The following is a 6,000-nucleotide window of genomic DNA, read 5'->3' as shown; positions in this document are numbered from 1 at the left end:
TCAAAAAAGGCGGTCATATTCTGAACAGTTTGAAATGTTAACCTCATGATTATGTGGATGTGTCAGCGGGCTTGGATGGAAACTCAATTAGGAATGGCGCAGATTTAGGGCAGCATCGGCGAATATGGAGGTGCACACTGAGTTGGTGTGCTCATGGATTTGCAGATGCGCACATATAGGGGTGCCTTATAAAATATGGGGTGCACAGTGATTTGGGAAATCCGCAGATTCAGGGGTTTGGAGGCAAACATGTGTCTGCAAACTGTATTATGGAGTGCACATGGATTTGGGGAGTCGTGCAGATTTAAAAGTGTTTACCTGAGCGTTGGGCACGGATTTGGTGATGTGCACATATTGAGAAGAGTTTTGTCCAATTTGACGGTGCACACAAATTTGGGACATACATTGGAGTTCTGTCTGTCGTCCTATCTGCAGTTGAAATCGCATTTTGGTGTGCGTGGGAATTTTAAATGTCGAAACAGACATTTTCTGAACTGTTTGAATTCATTCCTTCTCTGGAATAATCTATTTTGTATGTGGGATGTCTTTGGGTGAGGTGCACAGACTTGGGGATGCGTTTTGGGTGCGTTGGCGGATCAGGATTTGCAGACGAATAAAGTTTGGTTTTGATGTGGATTTTTAATGACTAGGCTCCAATTTTGTGAACTGGTTGAAATGGACTTTGCTTTGGGATAATATAATATATGTGGTGTGTCCGCGTGTTTGGAGAGCTCACTGAACTGCTGACATGCGCAGATTTCGGGGTGTGTTTTCAAAGATGGGCGTGCACATGTATTTTGAATACATATAGATTTGGCTGTGTTTGCCGGATCAAGGATTGCGCACGAATCCTTGGGGAGGTCATGAAACCGGGGATGCGCACGGATTTAGGTGAGTTCTCGAAAATGGGATTGCACACGCATTTGCACACGTGCGCTGATTCAGGGTGTGTACTCCAATATGGGGCTGTGGATCTATTTGGGGATTGAGCAGATATAGAGGTGTGTCGACGAATATGGGAGAGGCAAAGTTATTGTGGGTGTACATGACGGTTCAGATGGATCTGGCTGTGTCGGACCTTGGGATGCGTGCGGATAATTTAACGCTCAGGTCGCCAGTTTGTGTTTGGAGTGAATCTTCGTCTGGATAATTTAATGTTCATATGGGAATATGCGCAGATCTGGGGGTGCAAGTGGATTTCAGTGATGTGCGCATTTTTAAGTGGGAATTTTAAATTGGGAGTGCACACGAATTTGGGTGACAGCCAGATCTGTGTATGTAGGGCGATTTGCAAACGAATTTTAGGGGGCGTGAGAACTTTTATTGTCGGGACAACCATTTTCTGCTCTGAACCATATCTCTGTAATAGGTGTCTCACTACTTTACGTATTAATCCAGGTTCGAAGTATGTCTGTCTTAAGTGTTACACACCATTTGTGACATAAACTGACCCCGGCCTCGGAGCCACCTGGATAATTAACTGTGTCCAGTCTAATCTTCAGTTTGGCGTTCCTTGACCTCGTCTCTGCCTTTCATTCAATGCTACTTGCTCACCTGTGGTTCTAGTTCCTACTCCGTCGCCCACCCCACAACAGCAGGCATGCGCATACCACAAGTTAATGCCAGGGTAGCTGCATTAAACTCCCCAGTTAGAATATTAAATCTTTTTCAGTACACATGTAAAACCCGTGCTCCTTACACCAGTCATACCAAATGCTGGAAGGAAGTCCAATAATGTGTGTATACGATGACCTCCAGCACAAATCGTTAGCCATACATTTACCTGGACTTACTTAGCACCTCTTCCCTCGTCAGATCACTAATCCGGAGTTGCTAGCTCTTCAGCCATGAACCTTCGAAACCACTAAATTAACTTATTTGGAAATGTTGGGGGATCACTAGGCTTGCATAGCACGACTCTCCTGTTCCTCCACACTGTGATCAAATCTACCATATGTACTCTGTTATCCAGTTTAGAATTTTATTGTGTATGAACTACTTATTGTGATGTAATTCTACGTTGTCCACACTATCACATAGTTGTCATTGATTCATTTAGAGATGAAGCGAAGGATAATGAACCACGGAGCACAATAACCTCAATTTTACACCTGCCTAATCGCTAAATTGTTTTCTGTTTTTTTTTTTTTTCGTTTACCTTGTGCGAATACCCACAAATATCACGCAGGTGATGTACAAATTCCTTCCGGAAAAAAAAAAACACAGGAGTGAACTCCGATTTCCATCGCCCCGAGCTGGAATCGTCTGATTCTAACCGGGATGCTACGTGGATCCCCAAACTGCGAGTTACCAACCCACATATCCACTTCTTCTCTCAAGTCATTTACAAATATCAGAGAAAGCAGGGTTACAGAACAGATCTTTTGGAAACGCCCCATCTACTGCCAGCCCCATACTCACCATGTCTCCCGACGTTCTGGATCGAGCTATTGTGGGGGTTCTCGTCAAACGCCTCACTCAATTCCATACACAGATCATCCATCTCATTAACTTGTTTTGTCACTCTCTCAGAAAGTGATTCAGGTGCGTACGTTATGACCTTCCCCTCACAAAGCCAGTTGATTGCCTGTGATTATGCTTCTCCAGTTATTTGTCAAACCCGTCGTGAAGAACCCCCTTCAAACGTTTAGCCTCCATTTATGGCAGTAGCCACTGTTTTATAATTCCCAGGATTATCCTCACTACTTATTACCCGTCTTAACCAAGCTTATATTAAGTGTTTCTACTTCGATATTTCCCGCTCACGATTTAAAATAATAAACATCATGGACCAACCACTGAAGGACTCAGATTGATTTCTCAATTTAGCTTTCTCTGAAGAATGTAAAATCAGAATACCAACTGCCGCAATTCCCAACTTATTTCTAATTGTTTAAATAATTTATCACTGATCGTGTCTGTTTAGAGAAACCCTCCAATTTCCCAGTTGCGCCAATTCAAAATTAGCAGAACCTTTTTTTTTCCATTAATTATCAAGTTTCTGTTTTTATCACACTGTCCTTTTCAAACATACTTTCCATGTTCTTTTTCCAAGGTCCGTTCTGCGTTGGTATAGTCGAATATCTCGCTGACAGTGACTAAGAGTAGACCAGTCAGAAGCAGGAGACAATCTGCAGACTCTAGAATTCCAAAGTGCTGGAGGATCTCTGCAGGCCAGGCAGCATCAGTGGACAAGTGTAAACTGTGGACGTTTAGGGCAGAGACCTTTCATCAGAATTGGATTTACTTTTCTCTCTCTACAAGTCTGCTGCCTGGGCTGAAGACTTTCACAAGCACTTTGTGCAGGATTAGTTCATATCAGTTCGCATTTCGCTCTGCTGTGTCTTTTGTCCTTGGGTTCACAGCATCGGCTCGTCCACCTAACACCGCTCCTTCACGTAACACCGCTCCTCCACATTCCCTTTGAAAGCTAACATTCTGTTCCTGGAAATTAGTTCAAATCGGAAAACAGAAGGATAAAATACAGGTAAGGGAGAGGAGAAAATTAGTGTGAGGTAAAGGACGGGTAATGATGGGAGCAGGAGTGGTTAATACCGACGGAAGTATACTCCATATCAAGCTGTTTTGTCAGATTCGGGAAGAAGGGTTGACAGGTTCGCTTCAAGGCACACCTTAAGCGGTACGAGGGTGAAATGAAAAGCGGATTTTTACTGGGATGCTGAGTCTAGTGGTGCCGTTGAGATCGACTGTACATATTTGTTGTATAACTGTAAGGCAACACACACAAAATGCTGGAGCAATTCAGCAGATGGATGGCAACTTTGGAAAAGAGTAAACATTCAACTATGCGGGCCGACAACTTTCATGATTTTGTATGTGTTGTTCTATATTTCGATCATCGACAGATTTTCTCCTGCTTTGTTTGAAACTCTGTTCATTACATTGATTCCGTTTATTACAAGTGGGAGTACAGAATAGGAGCGTGAAGACAGCTGAATTGTACTACTGCATAGCATTTATTTCTATGTTTTAATGAGTTTCAAAATACGATTAACTGGGTATTTCACCACATTCTTGAGATCCTTACGAAATTTGCTCTGTGTCAGGACGTAAATACACGTGTTGGTGCAGGAACTTAGAATCTGCAGCATTCCTGATGTCTCTTCTATAATGTAAACGGGATTCATGACAGAGTAATAAACAAAACTCATTGAAATACGCTGATAGATACAGAATACCAAACGTGTTCCCCACAACAATATGAAACTTCCCGTTATGCTGAAGAGCAAAATGATGGATTTGCGTCGGCTCTCCATCTCCCGGTCCTTGTCATTCTCTCGACTCTTTTGTGCCCGGAGCCTCCTGCGGGCTTGACTGACCACCAGAATCCGCCCGACAGTCAGAATATTGAAAAATAAAATCAGAAAGAATGGGACACAAGGGGTTAAAATGCGGTGAAACATGTCAAATACCACCCATGACGGAGAGTTTCTGTAGCTCGGTGTAAGAACACAATACCAGGGGATACCATCAATTATTATCATAGGCTCGTATACAAAGCCCCAGGGGACACTCTCCAAACAGGCCAGCACACTCACTGTCCCGATAACCACAGCCGCCGTTCTCTCGGTGCAATATTTTGTTTTCAGCTTCTCACAGCAAATAGCCACAAATCGATCGACGGTGAAAGAGGCAGTCAACCAGACAGAGGCAGTAGTGCTCGTATGAATCAGCCATCTAGCGATACTGCACACAGGAGTGATGAACAGGAATGATCGGGGAAAATAAAGCCAAGCAGTCCACATCATGAGCGGAAGCGTGATAACGACCAGGAGATCGGCCGCTGCCATTCCCACCAGGTAGAGAATTACACATTTGGAGAGACCGCACTTATCCCGGGACAGGATCACAATCGCCATCAAGTTCGCTGAAGAGAGAGGGGAAATAGGAAATTGAGAAAATGCTGAGTAAAACCCATTGCCGCAGTTTTCGAGGATCATGTAATATTCCCATTTTATTGTTGCATTCAACAGTAGAACGGTGAAGAGAGGGTCAAGAGCTGGCTGAGCTTACACAATAAAATAAAGTCAAATAATGTAAATTCGGATTCCTTTCTGATGACCAAAAATATGAAGAGGCAGCAGACAGATGAAACTAGGTACCTTCAGAGTCAGTACAGTGTGGAACATTTTTATCGGCTTCATCCGCGTCTGATATCAATGAAATAAATCAATTCGGACGCCGATGGCGGGATTCTTTCATTAAACAATCATCAACTTCCCTGTGACTCCCTGTCAGCGACAGAACAGCCGAAGGGCACAACAGAAACAGGAATTCCCGGAACCACTCATCCAGACAAAATAGAATATGATGTGGGAAAGCAGTTAACGTGTATTTTATGAGCTGTTTTCAGAGATCCCCCACGACACGACTTTGTCTTACTCTTTCTATACAAGCTGCCTGAGGTTTTGTGTTTCCAGCATTTCCCGTGTTTGTTTCCTATTCCAGCATTTACCACCGCGCCGACTTTACAGCAGAACATTGACTGAGGTAGCAGTCACAACCTAGTCTGATACAGCCTCTCAGATATACTTGACGCTCCCGACTAAATCCATGACAGGGAAGCCGGGAGAATAATCCAACGTCCAGTAGCAGGCACGGTGACACAGTCAGATGTATGTAGCGGTGTCAGATGTGGATACATTATAATATGTTTTACGATATTTATGGTTACATGGACAGTATAATGCATTTCGCAGTGTTGGTAGTTATGAAGCTACACGTCGGATTTGTTAATTGATCTGCAACGACGTCATTGTGTTGTCCAGCAACTGCTTCACTTTCTGTCATACAGCTCACTTTTACTGAAAACCCTCAATCTTCCTGCTGCAACAGTGAGCTCCTCAAATTTGCTGAATCATTACCAATAATCCATTGTTTGATCATGACACGTACCTCACACAACCGCTCATATACCAAAGCAGGCAATCAATTAGCATCATCTTCGCGGTAGTATAAACACAGTATTTGCAAATGCAG

This window comes from Hypanus sabinus, unplaced genomic scaffold (genome assembly GCF_030144855.1).
Source record: "Hypanus sabinus isolate sHypSab1 unplaced genomic scaffold, sHypSab1.hap1 scaffold_568, whole genome shotgun sequence".
In the NCBI taxonomy this organism is placed as follows: Eukaryota; Metazoa; Chordata; class Chondrichthyes; order Myliobatiformes; family Dasyatidae; genus Hypanus; species Hypanus sabinus.
This window is presented reverse-complemented; position numbering follows the sequence as displayed.